General features: G+C 44.0%; 1 long non-coding RNA gene across 1 annotated transcript; it reads left to right on the top strand.

Annotated features, from left to right (window-relative positions):
* Nucleotides 1-5249: 5249 nt before the first annotated feature.
* Nucleotides 5250-6929, top strand: LOC311087934. The gene is made up of 4 exons (XR_014607388.1): nt 5250-5514; nt 5610-5745; nt 6729-6803; nt 6904-6929. It is a non-coding gene; the product is annotated as an uncharacterized lncRNA (long non-coding RNA).
* The last annotated feature ends 18760 nt before the right edge of the window (nt 6930-25689 follow it).

Below are 25689 nucleotides of genomic sequence, written 5' to 3'. Positions count from 1 at the left end.
AGTAAATCATGGTAAACTATAGTAAATTGTGGTAAATCATGTTAAACTATGGTAAATCATGGTAAACTATGGTAAATCATGCTAGAATCAGTAAATCATACTTGAACATGGTAAATCATGGTATACTATAGTAAATCGTGGTAAATCATGGTAGAATCATAGTAAATCATACTTGAACATGGTAAATCATGGTATACTATAGTAAATCTGGTAAACTATGGTAAATTGTGGTAAATCATGGTAAACTATGGTAAATCATGGTAAACCATGCTAGCAACATGGTAAAACAAGCTAGCATCATGCTAGCTACATGCTAATCATGCTAACATGATGCTAGCATGATGCTAATAATGCTAGCATGATGCTAACAACATGCTAATAATGCTAGCATGATACTAGCTACATGCTAATCATGCTAGCTTCTTGCTACAAACATGCTAGCAAACGTGCTATTCATGTTAGCATCTTGTTAAAAAATGCTAGCATCATGCTAACAACATGCTAATCATGCTAGCTACATTCACGTTAGCTTTTGCTAAAAACATGCTAGCATGATGCTAGCAACATGCTAATCATATTAGCACCATGATAGCAACATGCTAGCATTATGTTAGTCACATGCTTATAATGCTAGCATGATGATAATTTTGTTAGAATCTTGCTAAAAACTAGCTAAACGCACTTTAGCAACCGAGTGGCGAGTTTTGCCACTGCAAGCACCACTTCACATTTTCTTCAGGAAATGTACATTCTAGTTATTATTATTATTATTATTCTGGACAAAGTTTGGCGCGAAACTCGCCCCGCACCGTTTGTCACAGACCCCTGAGTGAAGTGTCAAATCGACCGGCTCATTGAGGAGAGGTGTGCTATGACTTTTCTAAGCGATCGGGTGTACGATGTTCGCACAGCGGACGAAAAAGCGGCCAAAAAAGTCCCCATTGACTTTACATTGGGCATTCTAAAAAAATTCAAATCCCAACCGACGTTTTCACACACACACCACTCCAAAGGGCCTGACACCCCTGCGTCTCTCCCTCTCTCTCTCCCTCAGAGGATTTATATTATCAAGCAGCCAATAAGTTATGGCCTAAAATCTTCATAGCCACACCCTAGCAACCAGTTTCAGCACCCTAGCAACCACTAAGAGCTCCCTAGCAACCACCCTAAACCAAAAAAAAACATTTTTTTATTTTTTTTATATTTTTTAAAGCAATTTTACTCTCGTGGCCTTGCGATATCGCTCCATGCTTGTGCCTATTCGGCCATAGGCACGAGGCCGCAGGCCGAGTGCCGTACTGAAGGCACTCGTTATTAAAGATTTTAATAACTCTATAAAAACTCCATAGTAACCATATTTGACAACTACCAACCACCTAGTAACACCATAGCAACTAACAAAAACACCTTAGCAACCACCCTGAACACCCTAGCAATTTCTAGAAATGCTCTAGTAACCACAAAAAACTCTAGCAAGCACCCAGAACACCCTAGCAACTGCCTAGCAACCACCTAGAACACCTAGCAACTGCCTAGCAACCACCCAGAACACCTAGCAACCACCCAGAACACCCTAGCAACTGCCTAGCAATGCCCTAGTATCCACCCAGAATACCATAGCAACTGCCTAGCAACACCATAGCAACCACCCAGAACACCCTAGCAACCATCTAGCAACGCCCTAGCAACCACCAAGAATACCCTAGCAACTGCCTAGCAACCACCAAGAATACCCTAGCAACTGCCTAGCAACCACCCAGAACACCTTAGCAACTGCCTAGCAACACCATAGCAACCACCCAGAACACCCTAGCAACCACCTGGCAACAGCATCTTGCTAAAAACATAATGGCAACATGCTAATCAAGCTAGCATCATGCTAGCAACATGCTAATCAAGCTAGCATCATGCTAGCAACATGCTAATCATGCTAGCAATATGCTACCAACATGCTAATAAAGCTAGCATCATGCTAACAACATGCTAATCAAGCTAGCATAATGTTAGCATCATGCTAATCAAGCTAGCATCATGCTAGCAACATGCTAATAATGCTAGCATTATGCTAGCAACATGCTAATCAAGCTAGCATCATGCTAACAACATGCTAATCAAGCTAGCATAATGCTAGCATCATGCTAATCAAGCTAGCATCATGCTAGCAACATGCTAATCATGCTAGCAACATGCTAATCATGTTAGCATCTAGCTAAAAACATGCTAGCAACATGCTAATCATGCTAGCATCTTGTTAAAAGCATGGTAGCAACATGCTAATCATGCTAGCATCATCCAACCAACATGCTAATCATGCTAACAACATGCTAATCCTGCTAGCATCATTCTAACAACATGTTAATCATAGTAAATCATGCTGGAATGTGTTAAATCGTAATAAATCATCTTAGAAACATGGTAAATCGTGGTAAATAATGGTATCACAACATGTCAATTGTGTTAGCATCTGCCCAGTGGCGAATTTTGCCACTGCAAGCACCACTTCACATTTTCTTCAGGAAATGTACATTCTAGTTATTATTATTATTATTATTCTGGACAAAGTTTGGCGCGAAACTCGCCCCGCACCGTTTGTCACAGACCCCTGAGTGAAGTGTCAAATCGACCGGCTCATTGAGGAGAGGTGTGCTATGACTTTTCTAAGCGATCGGGTGTACGATGTTCGCACAGCGGACGAAAAAGCGGCCAAAAAAGTCCCCATTGACTTTACATTGGGCATTCTAAAAAAATTCAAATCCCAACCGACGTTTTCACACACACACCACTCCAAAGGGCCTGACACCCCTGCGTCTCTCCCTCTCTCTCTCCCTCAGAGGATTTATATTATCAAGCAGCCAATAAGTTATGGCCTAAAATCTTCATAGCCACACCCTAGCAACCAGTTTCAGCACCCTAGCAACCACTAAGAGCTCCCTAGCAACCACCCTAAACCAAAAAAAAACATTTTTTTATTTTTTTTATATTTTTTAAAGCAATTTTACTCTCGTGGCCTTGCGATATCGCTCCATGCTTGTGCCTATTCGGCCATAGGCACGAGGCCGCAGGCCGAGTGCCGTACTGAAGGCACTCGTTATTAAAGATTTTAATAACTCTATAAAAACTCCATAGTAACCATATTTGACAACTACCAACCACCTAGTAACACCATAGCAACTAACAAAAACACCTTAGCAACCACCCTGAACACCCTAGCAATTTCTAGAAATGCTCTAGTAACCACAAAAAACTCTAGCAAGCACCCAGAACACCCTAGCAACTGCCTAGCAACCACCTAGAACACCTAGCAACTGCCTAGCAACCACCCAGAACACCTAGCAACCACCCAGAACACCCTAGCAACTGCCTAGCAATGCCCTAGTATCCACCCAGAATACCATAGCAACTGCCTAGCAACACCATAGCAACCACCCAGAACACCCTAGCAACCATCTAGCAACGCCCTAGCAACCACCAAGAATACCCTAGCAACTGCCTAGCAACCACCAAGAATACCCTAGCAACTGCCTAGCAACCACCCAGAACACCTTAGCAACTGCCTAGCAACACCATAGCAACCACCCAGAACACCCTAGCAACCACCTGGCAACAGCATCTTGCTAAAAACATAATGGCAACATGCTAATCAAGCTAGCATCATGCTAGCAACATGCTAATCAAGCTAGCATCATGCTAGCAACATGCTAATCATGCTAGCAATATGCTACCAACATGCTAATAAAGCTAGCATCATGCTAACAACATGCTAATCAAGCTAGCATAATGTTAGCATCATGCTAATCAAGCTAGCATCATGCTAGCAACATGCTAATAATGCTAGCATTATGCTAGCAACATGCTAATCAAGCTAGCATCATGCTAACAACATGCTAATCAAGCTAGCATAATGCTAGCATCATGCTAATCAAGCTAGCATCATGCTAGCAACATGCTAATCATGCTAGCAACATGCTAATCATGTTAGCATCTAGCTAAAAACATGCTAGCAACATGCTAATCATGCTAGCATCTTGTTAAAAGCATGGTAGCAACATGCTAATCATGCTAGCATCATCCAACCAACATGCTAATCATGCTAACAACATGCTAATCCTGCTAGCATCATTCTAACAACATGTTAATCATAGTAAATCATGCTGGAATGTGTTAAATCGTAATAAATCATCTTAGAAACATGGTAAATCGTGGTAAATAATGGTATCACAACATGTCAATTGTGTTAGCATCTGCCCAGTGGCGAATTTTGCCACTGCAAGCACCACTTCACATTTTCTTCAGGAAATGTACATTCTAGTTATTATTATTACTACATCGACAATATACTGGAACTAGTGCAGTTCCTAACAATATACTTGAACTGGTGCAGTTCACTCAAGTTGGAACACATCCAGAGCAAAACAACAATTGATTAGGCCAACACTCGACAGGCCAACACTCAGCAGCTCTATATTGAACAAATTAAAATTCCTAAAAGCTGCTATTAAGCTACTTGCAAGCAAGTATTCTAGTTTTGAAAAATGTAACTATTTTTGACTCCCCTCCTGGAATTTCATAGATTTCATTTTGCACGAATTTCCACACATGCTCGCATTGTTTTGGGTATTCAACGTCAAAGACAAAAAATGCCTTAAAACAGACATCAATGGCCTGAAGCAGTGTTTCTTGCTCCAGGGCCTGTCCAGATATTATTACAAATGTCTGAGATGCACTCCGGTCATTACCCAGCATCAGGACGTGGGGGTATGGCTTGGACGCCTTAGCCTCATGGAGGTACTCGACCATGTTTATTCCAGGCTAAAAAAGAAAATACAAGAGAGTGAGATATACAAGAGTGCAAGTAAGGACCAAATGTCTACCGACAACTATAGTAAAAAAATGTAACTGTAATAGTCTACATTTCATTGCATAACGAAATATTCCAAACTAGGGGTGTAACGGTTCACAAAATTCACGGTTCGGTTCAATACACTTGTGTCACGGTTCGGTACGTTTTCCATATGGCAAAAATAAATAAATGCCAGAGAAATTTCCTTGAATTATTATTTTTTTATTAGGCTATTATTTTATTTAATGAAACTAACATCATAAAGTATGATTTTTTATTTATTTTTTTGTTGCTTTTTTTACTGAGCAATAAATGGAGCTATACTTGACTCTTCTTATGAGCATATAAAACAAAACAGCTCCTTGGACAAAATGAAATGTAATATTGTAGTAGTAGGCTACACTGTTAGCAATTGATGTAATTTTTACAATAAAATTTACAACAACATATTGTATTCATGTTTTTATTGTAAATACAAATGCATGATGGGAAATTTATGGACAGTCCTGTAATTTTGTTGTAACTACACTGTAGAAGCATTATTTTACAGCCACCGCATAGCATTGTGGGATTGCTGCGATTTGAATTTTGAAATTGCGCGGTACCGCGGCGGCCAACGGCACCAGAATCAAACACTTTTGGAAGAAGCAGCTTTTGGAAGGAACACATCTCAGGTATGAAACGTTAACATGAAATCTATTTTTATAAGTCTATGGATATATTAATACCGGTCATATGAGTGGTGATTGTTTCGTTTGGTATATTTCAGTGACATTAGCTTCTGTGACGTTCGCCCCGACTCGACTCGCTCACTCCCGGTAAAACAACACCATGAACTGACCGCGGTGAAGTGGCGTCTTCTTACTCAACCCATACGGAAAAAAGTTACCACATGCAGCTACAAGGTACGAGATATTCACAATTTTTCACTTGGTATATTTCAGTAACATTAACCAGAGTAATGTTAGATATAACGTTAGCTCAACTCACCCCGCTCACTCCCGGGTAACGACGTTATAAACCTGAACTGACCGCGGTGAAGCGGCGTCTTCTTTAAGTTACTCAATCCATAAAGAAAATGGTAACGTTACCACATGCAGATACACGGCACTATTTTCAATGGAAAAACAAACATGGTGAGTAGAATCGAGTAGAGCTGAGCTTGTAACGTAGCCTAGCGTTAATGGAAAACCACCACAATGACGATAGCTCAAATAACGTTAGCCCAGACTGTTAAAAATAAGCATTAACGTTAGCCCGATCAGTTAGCTCAGGTTATTATTGCATTGATTACACGTGCTACTGGACAGGCTGTCGTAACATTATTAGGACTTTGCTGTCTTGTAATCGGGGGTCTTGAAGCCGTGGTTTGCACACTAGCATAAATGAAGTTTGTAACGTTAGATTTTATGGTCACTGAATAAACAAGCAAATTTTAGTTGAAATATGGACTTTAATTAAACGACAATGCTGGTATCTTTAATTATGTGAGTCAGCTATAACTGTGAGATAAGCTGAATATAGCATCTGGTATGCTCATATGTTATAACATTACTTTGTGCTTGGCAAACCAGGCTGGAAGAGCAGTCATGTAACTGTCTGTATCTAAAATAAACTGCGCGTGCGCAACTAAATCCAACCAGCATCGTCATAAAATAATTTTTTTCCCGGAGCCTGGGTTCTGTTGAAAAGCTTTCAATGCTCTCTTTGTCTTCAGAAAAGGCAGCAAATTATCAGTAGTATTAAAATTAAGTTAACCATTTTGTTTGTCTCAAATTACATGTGGCTGCCTGGCAGACTATATGGACTAAAATAATAATAGATTTTTAATTTGGTATTTGTGTAATTGGTAATACATTTGGTAATGTTTACGTTTTTTATTCCCTAGCCTAGCCCTCTGCCACAGCTGCTGATATCCAGAGAGAGAGAGACCTATCCAGCACACCTTGCTTAATTGTGCAAGGTATATTCTTCCCTTATTTTATAGAGTAGTTCGCTTTTAAATGAAAATTACCCCATGATTTACTCACCTTTTATTATCATATTGTGTTAATGCATTTCAGGAGAGACACTAATCGCAACAAGTGTTCACAGAAGGAACAGTTGTGATGGGGACCAAAACAGTCTTTTGAATGGAGTGGCTGAAACCTTCGCTGCTTACTATGTGTTCAACATGCAGTATCCTAAAGACGCCTCAGGGACTTTATACAAAGGTATGTTTAAACTGTTTACACACTATGAAAGAAAATGAGGTAACACTTTACAGTATGGGTACATTAATTATCATGAATTCATGTATAAATTCATGCATGAATTACGCATTCATTCATGCATTAATATCTCATGAATCATCAGGAAATAACACAAGTTCAATGTTTTTCATTCATGACTTCATGAGTGAACAACACCTTAATAAAAAAATTAACTAAGATGAGTACATCATCATGAATTATGATTTATTACGCATGATCGTGATGCTTTTCTTTGTTCACAGTTATGCGACCATTAGCACATTGTTCATCAGTGTTTCTAAGGACCAGTCACCACTTTAGTTGAGGGGCCACACACATGAAGTCATTGATAGATGATGCTTAGTTAATGATGACTACTGTATTTGAATGTCAACAGAATTTGTGTGCTCTGAGCTGTGATTGGTCTATTTTGGGGTCTGTCCAACTACCTGCAGGCTTTGAAGAAGACATGAACTGTTGATATTCAAATACAGTAGTCATCATTAACTAAGCATTATCTATCAATGACTTCATGTGTGTGGCCCCTCAACTAAAGTGGTGACTGGTCCTTAGAAACACTGATGAACAGTGGCATAACTGTGAACAAAGAAAACATCATGATCATGCGTAATAAATCATAATTCATGATGATTTACCCATCTTAGTTAATGTTTTAATTAAGGTGTTGTTCACTCATGAAGTCATGAATGAAAAACGTTGAACTCGTGTTAGTTCCTGATGATTCATGAGATATGAATGCATAATTCATGCATGAATTCATGATAATTCATGTCCCCTTACTGTAAAGTGAATCCATCATTCTCATATGTAACGTCCCGTGAATTATTACCTTACTACCAGTATTGTTAGGTTCTATGATATATTCTATGCAATGATGTCAATAGATAGGTTTCCATCCAATTAAAACATAACTTTTAAACGCATTCATAAAAATTTGGCAAAAAACCCCTCTAATTGGAGAGCATTTCAATCAACTCTGTTATGCGAATTATAAATGGTCACGCACCTAGGAGTCGTGAACAGCTGTGGGATCAAAACGTAAGGTTGACAGGGCAACTTGAAACACCTGATATAATTGCAAAAAATGCAAATTTGTCAATCCACATAGAAGTTTTTGTTCACATTAGAATATTTTATGTGAATTTTAACCGTTTCCAGTCAGGATTTCTTTTTCAAATGGTTAAAATGTGCATTAAAAAGTTGGATGGAGACCCAGCTATTGCTGTTAAGTGTCTGTTCTATAGTAGAGTTGGTTTTCCACTGCAGGACATAATTTGTGTAAACAGAAGAGACTGACGGACAACAGTTTAACATTACAACTTTCATTAATTCATTAAATTAAATTGTATGGTTAAAGTTGTTAATGTTAAATAAATACATCAAAGTCATTTTATTTTATGAGCAAGTAGGTTACTTATGTTTTTTATACAGTATTTGTCATTATTTAACAGATATGAAAACTTAAACTTTTTTCCTCTCTCTCGGTTTTCAGAGCTTTTTGTGGAATCCACTCCCAGACGGGCAGTAAAGCCGAGAAGAGACACAGGCTCAACGCACCTGTTTGCACCCTCCTAAGAAAACTGGACTTTGAGTTGATGGGATAGTAACATGAACAACTTCCCCTATGCAGTTCAAGTCTGGCTGGACACCTTTGTTCCATATCCTCGTGTTCCCCCTGATGATAGGCTGCCTGGACGTCTGGAAGTGAGCTTCTTCATTAAAGGGATACTCCACTTTTTTTGGAAATAGGCTCATTTTACAACTCCCCCAGAGTTAAACAGTTGAGTTTTACCGTTTTCGAATCCATTCAGCCGATCTCCGGGTCTTTAGAAGAATGTCAGTAACCAGACAGTTTTTGGTCCCATTGACTTCCATAGTAGGAAAAAATATATACTATGGAAGTCAATGGGACCAAAAACTCTGACATTCTTCTAAAGACCCGGAGATCGGCTGAATGGATTCGAAAACGGTAAAACTCAACTGTTTAACTCTGGGGGAGTTGTAAAATTAGCCTATTTCCAAAAAAAGTGGAGTATCTCTTTAAAAGTAAAATTTTGTTTTATGTGTGATAAAGTGGATACTTTTGTAATATGTATTTTTGCACAGTTTGTTAATTAAAAAAAAAGAAAATATACCATTGTTGTGTTTTTAATTGGCCAATACGGAAAACGTCTCGGTTACGGATGTAACCCTCGTTCCCTGAGTGGGAACGGAGACGTTACGTCGGATGACGACGATTGGGGTTTCGCTTAGAAGCCTATCACCTTCGAGTATATAAAACGAGCCAATGGCAATGAAATGCCATGGGTCTGCGGAATTTGCATAGCGTAACTCCGCCCGCCGCAGGGGGTATATAAGGAAGTACGCTGGCACAATGCAGACATGCCTTCGCTGAGGAGCCGAGACTGGCCCCAGGCGTTTTTCAGCGGTACAGCGGAAGTGGCAGGAAGACGTAACGTCTCCGTTCCCACTCAGGGAACGAGGGTTACATCCGTAACCGAGACGTTCCCTTTCGTGGTCACTCCGAGTTACGTCGGATGACGACGATTGGGGTTCCAGTCTAATCACGCCACCTCGGCTGTCTTCCAGTGCCCTGCGTAAGTCCGAGCTCCCTGTTGTGAGACTAGCACGAACGAAGGAGTCCTACTCAACACAGGGATACCAAGGTACACTGGGAAGCATATCTCCAGAGAGAAATATGCAATCATGCCCAGCCATTGATGGGGGGGACTTAGAATACACATATGACCCAGAGGGATGCATATGGAGAATCACTGGGGTGTCCAGCCGCAGGTGGAATTTTAAACCCCAGGGGTGGCAAGGTGGCTTGCCAAGGGAAAGACACACGCTCACAAGGAGACTTACAGTGGAATACACATGTGGGGGTCGCCCAGAGGGGGAACCATGCACATGGAGGCACCTAGTCAAGCGCAAAAGCTGCGTTATGGCAAAATGGCATAAGTCAGGTGTTGACGTCACCAGTGCTGGAGGAACTCAGAGCTTATCAGACTCACCTGAGAGAATATCGCACGTATCCCGTCCGTGGAGAGGAATGGCGAGCAAGCGAAGACACCTGAGCAGAATCTAGCACCGGCTGGTTGAAGCGAGTACGTGAGAAGAAACTGGCTCTACTCGGAGATTATAGAATCTCGCGAATGTGTTGGGTGTCGCCCAGCCTGCAGCTCTACAAATGTCTGTTAGAGAGGCGCCATGCGCTAGAGCCCAAGAGGAAGCCACACTACGAGTGGAGTGGGCTTTCACACCAAGGGGGCACGGACGACCTTGCTGCTGGTATGCCAAAGCAATGGTATCCACTATCCAGTGTGATAACCTTTGCTTTGAGAGAGCCTTTCCCTTCAGCTTCCCACCATGACAGACAAAGAGCTGGTCTGAGGTCCTGAAACACCGCGTCCTGTCTACGTAAGCACGGAGGGCGCGTACTGGACAGAGCAGTGCCAAGGCTGGGTCTGCCTCCTCCAGGGGCAGCGCTTGCAGGTTCACTACCTGGTCTCGAAAGGGTGAGGTAGGAACCTTGGGCACGTATCCAAGCCGGGGTCTCAGGATCACGTGAGAGTCAGCCGGCCCGAATTCCAGGCACGCTTCGTCAACCGAAAATGCCTGCAGGTCCCCTACCCTCTTGATGGAGGCCAATGCAACCAGGAGCGCTGTCTTCATTGACAGGAACTTAAGCTCCACTGATTGCAAAGGCTCAAATGGAGCACTCTGCAGGGCAGTTAGAACCACTGAGAGGTCCCAAGAGGGAACAAGAGGGAACGAGGGGAGGACGAGGAGGATTTAGTCTCCTCGCTCCCCTCAGGAACCTGACGATCAGGTCGTGCTTCCCCAAAGACTTACCATCGACTGCTTCGTGATGTGCAGCAATGGCGGCAACATACACTTTTAGGGTGGAGGGAGACAGCCTTCGCTCCAACCCTTCTTGCAGGAAAGAAAGCACGACACTGATGGGGCATTTCGTGGGTTCTTGATGTTTAGAAGAACACCAGTTGACGAAGAGGTTCCACTTCAACGCATAGGCATGTCTCGTGGACGATGCTCTAGCGGAAGTGATGGTAGCCACCACCGCAGGTGCTAGGGTACTCAAACCTGCCTCAAGGTGCCATAAGGTGCCCCGTCCCTGAGAAAGGAGGTCCTTCCTCAGAGGAATTGGCCAGGGAGGTGCTGTCGCGAGGAGTACTAGTTCGGAGAACCAGGTCCGGTTGGGCCAGTACGGGGCAACCAAAATGACCTGCTCCTCGTCCTCCCTGATCTTGCGCAAGGTCTGCGCAAGGAGGCTCACTGGGGGAAACGCATACTTGCGTAGGCCCCGCGGCCAGCTGTGCGCCAGTGCATCCGTGCCGAGCGTGCCCTCGGTCAGGGAATAAAACAGGTCGCAATGGGACGAGTCGTGGGAGGCAAACAGGTCTACCTGTGCGTCGCCGAACTGATCCCAAATCAGCTGGACCGTCTGGGGATGGAGTCGCCATTCTCCAGCGAGAGGCCGAACTCGAGACAGCTCGTCGGCCGCCTGGTTCAGGCGTCCCGGGATATAAATGGCTCGAAGCGACCTCAGATGCTTCTGACTCCATATGAGGAGGTGGCGAGCGAGTTGCGACATACGGCGGGAGCGTAGACCACCTTGATGGTTGATGTACGCTACTGTTGCGGTATTGTCTGATCGGACTAGTACGTGCTGACCCCTGAGCAGCGCATGGAAGCGGTGCAGGGCGAGACGTACAGCCAGCGACTCGAGGCAATTGACATGCCAAAGGCGCTGGGGTCCTGTCCAGGAGCCCGCGGCAGCATGACCATTGCACATGGCGCCCCAGCCCGTGTTGGAGGCATCTGTTGATACAACAACATGCCGGGAAACTCGTTCTAAGGGCACTCCGGCCCGTAGAAAACTGAGGTTCGCCCACGGGGTGAAGGTCTGACGGCAGGCTGGAGTCACTGGGACTTGGAGCGTGCCGTGTTGCCATGCCCACCTCGGGACTCGATCGCGAAGCCAAAGCTGAAGCGGTCTCATATGAAGCAATCCCAGCGGCGTTACTGCGGCTGCGGATGCCATATGCCCCAGGAGCCTCTGAAAAAGTTTCAGTGGAACCGCACTCTTGCCCTCGAACTGACGAAGACAAGTCAGCAGTGACTGCGCGCGCTCGCTCGTAAGCTGCGCGCACATGGCGACCGAGTCGATCTCCATACCGAGAAAAGAGATCCTCTGCACGGGGCAGAGTTTGCTCTTCTCCCAGTTGACCCGAAGGCCCAGACGAACTAGGTGCCGGAGCACTAGGTCCCTTTGTTCGCAAACCTGGTCTCGAGAGTGAGCTAGGATCAGCCAGTCGTCGAGATAGTTCAGGATGCGAACCCCGTGTTCCCGGAGGGGAACAAGGGCTGCCTCGACGACCTTCGTAAAGACGCGAGGAGACGGGGCTAGCCCGAAAGGGAGAACCGCGTACTGGTATGCCTGCCCCTCGAAAGCAAACCGTAGAAACGGTCTGTGTCGAGGTAAAATGGAGACATGGAAGTAGGCGTCCTTCAGGTCGATCGCTGCAAACCAATCCTGCGGCCGCACACACTGGAGGATGTGTTTGGCCGTTAGCATCTTGAACGGCAGCCTGTGAAGGGAGCGGTTCAAGACGCGCAGGTCGAGGATTGGCCGTAACCCACCGGACTTCTTGGGTACAATGAAGTAAGGGCTGTAGAAGCCGGACTTCATTTCGGCTGGAGGGACAATCTCGATCGCACCCTTCGCCAGTAGGGTGGCGACCTCCGCTCTCATGACAGGGGCATTGCCACCGACCATAGTGAAGCGGACTCCCCTGAAGCGGGGAGGAGATCTCGCGAACTGAATCGCGTAGCCGAGCCTGATGGTTCTCGCGACCCAGCGGGACAGTCTGGGAAGCTCTAGCCAGGCCTCCAGAAAGTGCACCAGCGGGGTCATACGAACCACAGACGTACCGTCGGTGGGGCAGCGAGGCGGAATGACCGGCACCGGCGAGGGTGGCATAGCGGCCCTGTGCGGGGGCACGGTCATTAACCGCGTCCTGCCAGAGGAGGCCAGGGGAGGGCGCGCGTCCCACGGGGGCGTGCTCTGGCAGGGGTCTGGCGACAGAGGGGGATGAGAGGAGCGTGGCCCGTGGGCGGCGCGTGCTGTCATCCCGCACCTCTGGGACAGAGGGGGGCGGCAGTGGCGGGACCCGAGGGTGGCGCGCACTGTGGCCCTCAGGCTCTGTGGGCTCAGGATTGGGGATTTCGATTCTGTCTTTAACCACATTAGGGTGCTGCCCGTCGTGGGACGAGCAGCGGGGAGTGGAGAACAAAAGATTCTCCCCCGGCCCTCCACCGGGGGAAGGAGTGGCCCTGCTACCACCTCCTGAACAGAAAGGAAAGCCAATCCTGAGCTGCCCGTCTCAGGAGCGCCGCTTGGCCTGGCGTTTAGCGGGCGGCGGGGCTGGAGAGGGCTGTGGCGCCTTCCTGCGGCTTCCTCCACGACGCGGCCCAGATGACTGCTGCTGGGGCCGTGCGGGAGGGGCGGGAGCCGCAGGAGGGCGCCCTCGGCGGCGAGCAGGCTGAGGATTCTGTGCCGGCGGCTTAGCAGCAACAGCACGCCGGGGCAGAATATGCTTGATGGCCTCAGTCTGCTTCTGAGCAGTCGAGAACTGTTGGGCAAAGTCCTCGACCGCACCGCCGAAAAGGCCGGCCTGAGATATGGGAGCGTCAAGCAGACGAGTCCGCTCGGGCTCACGCATATCAGCCAGGTTCAGCCAGAGATGTCTCTCCTGGACCACAGCTGTGGACATCACCAGACCCAGGGAGCGCGCGGTCACTTTCGTCGCCCGGAGAGCGAGGTCAGTGGCGGCGCGCAGCTCATCAAAGAGCCCTGGGTCTGTCCTACCCTCGTGCATGTCACGGAGCATCTTGGCCTGGTAAACCTGCAAGATGGCCATGGCATGCAGAGAAGCAGCTGCCTGTCCCGCCGCTCTGTAAGATTTCGCGACCATGCTGGACGAAAATCTACAGGCTTTGGATGGGTGCTTTGGATCACCACGTGATGAAGCGCTTGCCGGACACAGCTGCATCGCGACAGAACGTTCAACCGTGGGAATCCCAGTGTACCCACAAGCATCAGCTCTATCGAGGGGAGGAAAGGCGGAGAAAGCCGACGAACGATCGCGGGAAGACATGGGAGCCTTCCAGGACCGCGTGACTTCCTCATGCACTTCCGGGAAGAAAGGAATTGGGGTTGGGCGGCGACGGGTGTCAGCGGCCGCTCCCAAAAACCAATCGTCCAGCCGCGAGCGCACTGGATCGGGTGGCGGGGACCACTCAATACCAATGGCCGCGGCTGCCCGGGAAAGCATGGCGGTCAGCTCGGGATCAGACTCGGGCAACGCTGACACACCCGAGGGCGGCAACGCAGCCGAATCCTCACTTCCCGAGGACTCGCGCCCACCTTGTGATGCTGCGATCGACATGGTATCTTCCTCTGGAGCTCCAAACGAGACGCGCTGGGGCTCCGAAGAGGGACCAGCGATCTCAGTTTGTACACTCGCGGGTACCGATGCTGAAGAGGGGTGTGTGGACCGTGGACGTGTCGGCGGTATGTCCCACACAGTTACCCTCAGGTCACCCCGGCCACCAGCCGAAGTACTAGCCCTCTCGAAACCAGTAGATCGGGGTGTGGGTAGGGGGACTCTCGCTCTGACGAGCTCATTGAGTCTCGACCGCAGCATGGAGATGGTCATATTCCCGCAGTGGGAACATGAGTCATCCACGAACGCTGCTTTAGCGTGATCAACGCCCAAACACGCTAAGCAGAGTTCGTGCCCATCAGAGAAAAATATCTCGCGACCGCAACCAGAAGTGCACGGGCGAGGCATTTTTAAAAAGACGTGCCGCGTGCAATGCTCTTTTTGTGAGAGGATAAACTCCGCGGATGCTGAAGCGAACAGGGAGAAAACACACTAACTGTCAGATCACTGAACAGATCAGCAGGGTAGTGAGCACTCGCTGAAATCGCCGTCACACCAACACCGGAGAGTTCGCTCGTCTCGAAGGTAAGAGAAGACTAACTCAGAATATTTGGCTTACAGGAGTGGAGAAGTTCTCGGCTCCGAAGCGAAAGCATGTCTGCATTGTGCCAGCGTACTTCCTTATATACCCCCTGCGGCGGGCGGAGTTACGCTATGCAAATTCCGCAGACCCATGGCATTTCATTGCCATTGGCTCGTTTTATATACTCGAAGGTGATAGGCTTCTAAGCGAAACCCCAATCGTCGTCATCCGACGTAACTCGGAGTGACCACGAAAGGGAATGACAGCTTTTTACTTGTAATATTTATACTTGTAATGTTTTACAGTATATTGATTTGTCCTGTGAAATTACAGGAAATTCTTGGCTACTGAGTTGCCGTAAATATAACATTTTGCTGTAATATTTACAGTATTCTATCCTGTGAAATTACAGGAAATTCCTGGCAAATACCAGTAAATTTACATGATTATTGTAATTAATTACAGTAGGGATGTTGTATTAAGTATTACAATAACAGTCCTGTATACTGTTTACAGTAAATTTACGGCAACTATTAGCCAGGAATTTCCTGTAAAATTACAAGAACTTTCTAACAGTCTAGTTATAAACAAAGGTTTATTTTAGTTCAGATTAACATTTGAGGGCAGCAATTGTATTCATAATGTCAAAATAAAACCGACGTAACGTTACTTGAAAGCATTATAGCCTACTATTCCTGACAAACTTCCATACCTTGCAGTTAGTGTTACTACAGTAAATCCATGGTGAATGTTGCTGATCTGTGGACACTGGCCAATTCATTCATGGCACGATGTTTCTTCCTGGTTTCCACGTCAGCGCTGTTTGATCCGTTAATAACAGAGAAATGTGCATGTTTCTCACTAGATCTCGCAGTGATGTTATTACTTCAGTGGCGAATTCAAAAAGCATTTGAAATTCAAATGCTTTCTTTACTGGTCTGGATCTCTTAGCGCTGTGTGGTGTTCGCGCATAGGTCAAAAATTCCCGCTTCACAGGTCAAAACTGATAAACGGTCCACACAAACACAATAAGAGTAGCTCAGTTTCATTCCTTACATTGCATTTGCCAGTTGATGTGGTCGCGCCAGCCTCTATGAGTGCGCTTGCCACCCGCGACGCGCCTTCATGTGAAATAACGAAATTTTGGTCGGCAGAAAAAATGGTCCAACGAACCGTTCAGTACGTAATGCGTACCGAAAACCGAACCGAATGCCTCATACCGAACGGTTCGATACAAATACGCGTATCATTACACCCCTATTCCAAACCTTTTTTTATCAAGTGTTAGAGCATATAGCTCACATTACAGAAAATAAATGAAGGATTCAGACCTCAAATGACTTAAAAAGCCATAAATTGATTGATGATCTATCATTTAAATAAACATTCTCAGAAAATGCGTGCAGCTCAACTTTTGTGTCAACTTTCTGATAAATATGTTAATTTCTGAAATCAATACTTAGTCGGTGCCTGTTTTAGAACAAATTACTGCATCAGTGCGGTGCGGTACAGAGGTAATCAGTGGCACTGCTGAGGTGTTCTAGAAGCCCAGGATGCTTTGATACTGACCAACTTAGTTCAGCAAGTTCTAAGCTTGTAGAACAGCTATTTTCCAAATACTGTCTGGCTATATTTGAGGCCTGTCCCCAAAAGTATACTAAAACCTGAATATGCATGTGTGCGTGCAGTCTTGAGCTCAAATATGTTGATAAAATGAATAAAGTTTCCTCTTCAGAAACTTGTGCTTCGAGGACTCACAGCCTTATGATCGATGAAGGCCAAGCTGCATTCACGATTGGTGTAGCGTACCACTTTCACACCGCGGCCACGGCCAACTTTGTATGTTGTAGGGGGGAGTAATCCTGGCAGCTGCCTCAGGGCGAGTTCCCCCAACGCCATCTGTAGGAAGACATAGGTGTCAATACGATGTGAAATAGCATACCTTTGATTTCACAATACCCGCAATTTCATCGCATAAATATCCCACATATTCCATAGCATTCCCTGCATTTACAAGATCTGCTGACAATATATTACCTGGTGTTAAACCATGCAGGGGCAATGTTAGCTTCCCCTCCTGTTTTGCCAGGTACAGGACCTTCTCTGCATAAATGGGTAGCCAAGTTTCAAAAAGCTTGGATGCAGCATCCCCATGTAGGACAAGAAAGTCCTGTGCAATCTATAAAATGAAAAACACATTTTTAAATTCCAATTCAATGTGGCACACTAATAAAACGATATAAACAATGTATCCTCATATGTAAGATCATTTCCCCCTATACCTACCATGCCTTTGGTCATTAGGCAAGGGAACTCTTCAAGGATTTGATCAATAGTCCAACTGTTGTCTCTGATCCACTTTGCCCTGTAGACTGCCGTGTTTTCCATATAGGTCTCTATCTGGCTGAGGGGCTGAGAATTGTTTCTCAACCATTCTTTTAACTGTGACGCACGTTCGTCTGATATAGTACATTCTGTAAAGAACAACAAAGTTGTCAGTCACTATGGATATATGGAAATATGGATGTTTTGCTTCATCAAATAATTTTTTTTATTTAATAATTACCTGGTATGAGAGGCCTTGCAAGAGCAGCATCATCTGGCGTTTGTGGTGATGTCGTCTGTGCCATGCTCCGCGACCTGCTGGTTGATCTCAGCCGCTTCCTGATGTTCCGCAGCCTTTCCTCTAGGAATCCAGTGGCTGGCCGGTGGCTCCGTCCTGGGGTGTACCATATTTCCTGCCAAGAAATCAAAATCTTTAATGAATAGAGATGAGGCACGTTTTACTGACAGCATGGGCTACGGTTAGAACAGGGTTTGTCTGTACGTCTGTCTGTCCCCAGAGAAGTAGATCAATTATTGTTCCTGCCGCTTAGTGCATAAGAGCGGGCATCAAACAGCACAGAAATGTTTCAAGGAGGAGTGAGCTGTATTTTGTCTGTTAATTGACTGTTTTAGCTTTTACGTTGAATGTATGCTTCTCCACGCTCCGTTGCCAAAAACAACAGTGCGTCGAGGTTGTAACTTCCAGCCAAATTTAGCCAAAATTAAAGCCTCAAATTCCCAATTATTTATTTACAACTTTTCAAAGGACCTGCGGGACAATAATTTTCACATGTACGAACCCTAGTGTCTATTCTTTGGTGATGATTCGCCAGAAACAGGAGATCTAAATTGGAGATCTAGCAAAAACAGAAGGGGGAATGTTGTAGAGCCCTCGGCTGACTCTTAACTAAGTTAAGTTAAATTTAAATGTATTGCAACTAAAAAAAAAAAAAAAAAAAATCAAACTGAATCAGTTTGAGGATCATGACAACCCAAATAAATATCTCAATGACATTTTTCAAAAAACACTCACGCTGCCACTGCTTGATGAGTCTTTCAAACAGGCAAATGACTGAACCAAACCCAATGCCAGTGCCTTTTTGGTTTCTGATGTAGGACTGTAAAACAGAAAAAGCTTTTTTAATTTAAGTAAAATGAAAGTACACGTTGTACTTGTTATTTATGTTGAAACATGTTAATTCAATTTCAAAATAGGAATGTTGGCGTATTTAACAGGAACCCTATTCTATATATAAAAAAATAAATAAATTACTTCTCTCCAAACTTCTCAATGAGGTACGACACCAAGATACGGACGAGGAGACGTCTCTGACTAGTTGTGATGACATTATCTTCATCAAGGCTCTCAACAATTTCCTTGCCATCATGTAAGCCTGTAAGAATCTGCCGGACATCCTGAGAAAATTTACACAAGAGACAACATTGCAGATCTCTTACTTTATGAAGTGAAGGATGATACGAATTCAAATCGATATCACCATTATTTCAAACCTTTGCCTTGATTTAAAAAAATGAACAGTTAGCTCACATCGTATCACAATGTGTTTCACTCTTTTCAAGCACCACTATTGTACAGCAAAATATAACAGTGTTTAAGGTGCTAATCAAATGAATTTAGCTGATAAGAAAATTACTAGTTTTTATCCAGGTGGATTTGCTAATTTAAGAAAAAAAAAAGCATCTTGATCAATCAACATACACAAGATACATTCAATTTTGTTTCTAAATTTTGGCTTTGATTAATTGCCCAGCCTACTGTTGATTAAACAAAGTGACACCCAAGTCTTAAAGTGGAACTTACAAACTGTGGAATGATGTGTATTGTCTGTATCAGCTGATTTACTGGTACCACAGCTGCTGCTTGATCCTCCATGGGGTTTGGAGGAGTGGCAGTTGGTGTGACATCAGAGATTGTAGGTGGGATAGCAGGGACAACAGCAGGTTCAACCTATGCAGAAAATCCAGTTCAATATAATAAACAGTGGCAGCCACCTAGAATACATCAGTAATGTAAACTCCTGGATGGATAGGGAACAAGGTGACAGATGGGGTGGGGGGTCAAGATATAAAACTGCATTTTTTTTTACCACATCAAAAGACTGCATACAGTATGCATGGTGTGACGTGTACTGGCTGGCATTCTCACAGAATGTATACTGTAGTGAACTGGTTGGTAAATGAGGTTAATCTCTTGCCCCTCTTGGTGTTGCGGTTAGGAAGCATGCATTGGGACCAGGGTTCGAGACCAGTGGGGTGCACTCCCCACTATTTGATACAATTTATTTGGAAAAAGAGTGCACATGGTTTCAGACACAAAACTGCTCAAATTTATCACCCAACTGCCGTGTTTTTAGTTGTAAAAGGTGACGTTTCCTTTCTTGGACCATGCAGGTGTCTTTAAAAAGGTGACTTCTAAAACATAAATGTGGCAGTGACTAAGAATGTATATGGAGCAGATAGACATTAAGTGATTAAACCAAAAAATACTTACAGTACAACTTATAACACCCCAGTAGTCATTTCAAGAACATCCCAGTAGTTTGGTAACGTCATCCCATCCCAGAAGTAGTTCCAGTAGTTCTTCCCATCCCATTAGTCCAATACTGATCATCCTCAAGCAATGGACACTTTACGCAGCATGTATGGCTAAAAACTAAACTAATATGGCGGACAATGTCAAGCTATGCATTTTAAACATCTATAAACTAGTCAAAATACTATTTACAAGTGTCATACACACACACCTGGTGGCAGTCCGCTGATTATCTAAAAAAGTCTATAGCGCAGGGAAATGTATAAACTATCATCATCCTCTCTGTGCGACTTGACAGCATGGATGGGATGGTAATCAAGCAGCTCTCTCACATCTACAGCTGCCAAAACTTGAGTGGGAATCACACTGTACGCAAATAAATGCTTATCAAACCACTGTGTTTCCCACTTCTTTACAACAAGTGTTATTGTTGGTGTATGTGATGTTTGCTCCAGTAGTAAAACTGATTGTATAACACCAAACTGAGGCTCTCCATATGGATCATAAGACAGGAATACGGTCATGCCTGCTCTATATTGAGTTCCCTTAAACCAGGGTTTCTCAAACTCGGTCCTGGAGGGCCACTGTCCTGCACGGTTTAGCTCCAACCCTGATCAAACACACCTAGCTGTGAGTTTCTAGTGATCCTGAAGACATTGATCAGCTTGCTCAGGTGTGTTTGATCAGGGTTGGAGCTAAACTGTGCAGGACAGTGGCCCTCCAGGACCGAGTTTGAGAAACCCTGCCTTAAACGTTACCCAGGCTGGGACATACAATTCACTAAAAAGGGGAATACCTTCTAGACCACTTTGGATCTCTTTAAATCCCTCAATGTTGGCCAGAAATGTAGTGTACCCTGGACCAACTTCTGTATTGTGGCACAACACAGTTCCACACAGGAAACTGTAGCACTGCATCATCTGATGGCGAAATGCCATGGTTTTACAAATGTTTTTAAAGTTACCAGTTACATGGCTAACCTGTTTGAAAAATGCATGTCGAGCTTCAAATCTCATCGCCCAGAACTGCCTCAACGGTCCGAGTTTTTGAATGACTCCTGGGTAATGTAGCATGAAGTGGTGTTTTGGCCGTAAATGTAGGTGAGGATAGAGCTCCAGGAAGAGAGAGTGATGCTCTTCAATTATTTTGCTTAGATACAGTGTTGCTGCTACAGTAAGCGAAGGAGAAAAGATGAACTCCATGCACAAGAGTAGGAGGAGTAGAAGTTCCCAATGCTTGTTATCCATAGGGATAAGGTCACCTATCATTGTCGGCAATAACCTAAGTAGGCACCACATTTGAGATGCCGACTGCCACATGGTGGCTTCAGGGTTTCTGAGATTGCTTATGACAGTAGGTTTGTTACCCTTATCACAAAATCCATAGTCAAAGCTTGTTATTCTGTAATTGAGCTTTTCTAGTGTGAGATACTTTTGCTCAATTAGTGAATTCAACACAAGTTTGACTTCATAGGGCCCCACCCCTTCCAGTACATCATGCATGATGTCGACTGCCACATTGTCTGATACATGATAAAAAGACAAGTTGTTCAAGACACTGTCTCTTTTCAGGCCTGTCTGGGAGGAGTCAGCTGTACGCAAATCTGCCTCATAACTATTGCGATCACGCAACAAAGTAGGATCTTCCAGCGTCATAGACCTCACACCCCTTTTATCTGCTTTGCAGAAACGACACACATAGTTTCCACTGAAGCTTTCAATGTAGCCAAGAACGGCATGCAAGCCTAAATTGTCTCCAACTACCTGGACCACCGTGAACTTGACAACACCTTGATAGTTGTGGGTATTAACAAAGATGCCATCACTCTCTAGACATCTGATCTCTTCCACGATAGGGCGCAGTATTGCATCAAGGCCATAGGTCACTACGTCATCAGATTTGTACACTGCTAAAAGGAACTGTGACTGCAAACTTGATAGCAGGTCTGGTGGCAAGCTCTTCAAGATGAAATAAATAAGTCCTAACTTGTGAATCCCAGTCTTAGAACCAAGCGGATTTACTACCTCACAATCATCTTGGTAAATCACAAGTGGGATTGAAACCTCATTCTGGAACAATGGATGCGTTTTACAAAATTCCCCATCAAAAACATCCTGAATTGCATCACCATCTCTACGCTGCCATTCCAGCATGGCCTGTAAAATCCCAGGAATTTCAAGAATCTTGGTCAAAAGGCTCTTTAACGGAATACGGTGGTATGAATCAGGAACTGCAACTTGTCGGACAATGCCAGTGGCAGAAGCCATTGGCTGAACATATGAAACCCCAGACAGAAGCTCCTCAACTGGCTGAATGAAGTTTCCAGATTTAACAAAATACTGCATCTGTTTATAATCTGTCTCCAATCCTTTGAAAGGCTCAGCTGCTTCTGTGAACTCCACCTCAAGATCTTCTACCTCTAGGCTTTGATCAAGACCAAACTGACGAAATAAAGACATAGTCTTTGATTGCAGTCTGCTGACAATATTGCTAATTAAACTGGAAGTATGCTGAACCACAAAGTTTAAGTTTGAGAATGTCATAGAAGATTTGGATTTAAGGTGGGCTAAAAAGAGGGCCACCCGATTGGTAATACCCTCTGGCTCTAATTCATCCCAATCCTCCTCAACTTCCTCATCTCCCTGTGCTGGCTCCATTTCCGCATTCCGCATTTCAACATTCTGTACATCAACAGGTGAGGCTTCAAAGGGGTCATCAAGAGTATTTCCTACTTTATGCTCCTTTTCCAAGTGTCTTTTTAAAGACCACATGTAAGAAAATGTCCTACCACAACCACTTTCACTACACTGGAAATGTGTTGATGCTGAGTTTACATGGTGTACTGCACGTAAGTGCATAAAAAGACTCTTGATACCCCCTGAAATTAGCCTTTTGCACTTAAAGCAAGTATAACCCATCTTCCCAAAGAAACTATTAAATACTCAGAAATATTAACAGTGTGTGTTGAGCAGAAGAATTGAGCCTATCATGTCATTGATCTTACAAGTTCTCTAAATTTTTTGAGGAACTTCAGCCGAGGGCCAGCTCTTGGGATCAACTGGATGATGGTAGCCTCATCTAAAAGATTAAAACTCTCCTCATCAATCCCCTCCTCTGAAAGATATAGAAAACACAGACATCTTTGTTTTTTACAACAAAACTCATCTTTGAGTACAAAACAAAAATGTATGGGTAATTAAATGGAAGATAAAGTAATAAACATGCATATTCCATCATTTGTTATTAGGGGTGTAACGGTATGCGTATTCATATTCATACAGTGTATGCACACGCTGTATGGTTGCTGCCACTGAGGTATAGTCGGGGAGGTGCTCATAACGTGCTCGGCTCGGCTCGTAATTCCTCTCACACGCTGTGAGCCGCGACCATGCGAGCATCACCGATTCCACTCGATTTCTCCCGAGTGAAAAAATCATCTGCGAGCTCGTAAAAACAGCAAAAATCGCACCGTGTACGCCCGCCTTTAAGTGAGCAAGAGTGAGTGTGCGCGAGTGAGTGAGAGTGCGAGCAACAGTGTGTGTGCGCCGGTGAGCGAGTGTGTGTGTGCGCGAGTGAGTGAGTGAGTGAGGGACGACAGTGTGTGTGTGTGTGTGTGTGAGGCAGTGGCGTAGGTTTGATTTTGAAATTGGTGGGGACGGGGACATCAATATAAATATATTTTAAGTTTTGATCGAAATTATTGCTAAGGATATATCAGTGTCACTGGATAATGGTAGGGACACGTCAGTGAGCGAGTGTGTGCGAGTGAGTGAGCGAGTGTGTGCGAGTGAGTGAGCGAGGGACAGTGTGTGTGTGTGTGTGTGCGAGTGAATGTTTGCGAGTGAATGTGTGCGTGTGACGGCACGCGATGACTGGTCGGAAAGCAACGTGTAGTCTGACATGTTTCTTGTCCACACACGGCAAGATTTTAGTAGTCAAAATCGTGTAATCTGACACCGTGACTATCTTAACAGACACAAAAATCTTGTAATCTGAACCAGGCATTATTCATCGTGTCAGGCTGTCTGTTGTGATGTGTTCATCGCGCGAGTTCATATCGCGATCGTTCAGCCCTAATTATTACCTTTAAATCTGTCGACAAGGTCTGTCAGTTGCCAGTCTGTCAAATTGTTTATGACAAAGGTGTCCATTGATCTGAAACAAACAAAAAAAGAGCTTAAGCAAAAATACAATTTCTATTGCATTACCTATTCATATGTCACCATGCAAAAGCAATGCAGACTGTAACAGCAGAATATAATCCAATTTGAATACCAGCTAGGCCTTTTTTATTTAGCATCACAAAATCCTTCTCTTTTTACAATTCATATGACAAATTGTATACATGTAAATTCTAAATTGTCTATGTTCTTACTGCACAATAATATTTGTGGCTGCTCACAGCATAGCTTTCAGAGCACATACATATATTATATATTTCTTAATGTCACAGGCCCCGCGCAGAAGGCAAAATAGACAGACAAGACTGACAGTTCTGCAAAATAAGTGCATCCGATCTTTATATGTAATAGATCACTTAATAAACCAAACACAAATTTGAAGTAAACTCATAATGAACACTATAACCTTAACTGGAATCAATTTGAATCGAATTACCGTAAACGCATTTCACAATTACCTCGTGTTACAGCGTTCACAAAATGGAGGACAGTCTGCATCATGTGCATATCAACATATTCACAAACGTCATTACCCGAATTATCTGCGGTATGAACATATACATTTGCATTACAGATCTCGTGTGCATATTATCAAGTTGTAACAATAATACCTGCAAAATAACAGGAAAAAATTGATGCGGAAAAATCCGTGTCATGTCGCACCAAACGCTCAGCAGATGTAATGGCGCGCAAGTGCACATAAGTTCCTAATTTGAGAGTCTTCTTCTTTTAGAGTTTTTTGGCGGTAACTTGGCACACAATGATATGGTGCATTGCCACCAACTGGTATGAAGTGTGGAACTGAATGACTATTTCTTTATTACAAACGAAAAAAAAAAAACTTAAATCCTCTCAATCATATTAATTATTCTAAAATAATGAAAAACAATTACATAACATTTATCTTTAGAATTTTTCCTAAGAATTTCTACTAAATCAACCCGTACTCTTTCCTTTTTCAAATTTTGGATAATTTCCCTCCTTTTTCCCTCATATTTTTTACAGTGTATCATGACGTGTTCTCTCTTAGTACAGTACAGTACAGTACAGTACAGTATTCACAACTGCCGGTGAATTGAGAGTCCTCTTTCAGGTTTCAAAATAAAAGCGGTTTCTCACCACAACATACTATTCTTAATCTGGTCTACTTTCAAGTCCCACATCTCAATCACATGAATATAGCCTATATATATATATATATATATACTATATATATATATATATATATATATATATATATATATATATACTATACTATATATATACTAACTGACTGTAACGCAACACAGACAATGTGAATAAGAAATGTAGTGTACATACCTTATTTATTTGCCTCGCTGGATGACCAGTCAGGTTCTCTGATGTGACGAGCGCTCGGTGTGTGGACTCTGCTGATGATGTTCGAAGCACAAACAACCCACTTGCTGGGTCAAACGATATAATGTTGGGTTGATGGATTTTGACTCAACACATGAGTTGCACAAA

The sequence above is a fragment of the Abramis brama genome, assembly GCF_963993115.1.
Source record: "Abramis brama genome assembly, chromosome: 8".
Taxonomy (NCBI): Eukaryota; Metazoa; Chordata; class Actinopteri; order Cypriniformes; family Leuciscidae; genus Abramis; species Abramis brama.
The sequence above is the reverse complement of the archived record's forward strand: the minus strand, read 5'-3'. Positions and strand labels throughout refer to the sequence as shown.